Source organism: Petaurus breviceps, unplaced genomic scaffold, assembly GCF_028583685.1.
Source record: "Petaurus breviceps papuanus isolate PSGF00001 unplaced genomic scaffold, PetGlider_PUasm1.0 90625, whole genome shotgun sequence".
In the NCBI taxonomy this organism is placed as follows: Eukaryota; Metazoa; Chordata; class Mammalia; order Diprotodontia; family Petauridae; genus Petaurus; species Petaurus breviceps.
Window position 1 is genome coordinate 1,934,081 of NW_027187289.1, and position 215 is coordinate 1,934,295.

Genomic DNA, 215 nt, shown 5'->3' on the forward strand with positions numbered 1-215 from the left:
ATAGATGATAGATGGATGGATAGATAGATGATAGATAAATGATAGATGATGGATAGATAGATGATGGATGGATAGATAGATAGATGATAGATGGATAGACAGACAGACAGAGACATAGATAGATAGATAGATAGATAGATAGATAGATAGATAGATAGATAGATGATAGATAGATAGATAGATAGATAGATAGATAGATAGATAGATAGATAGAT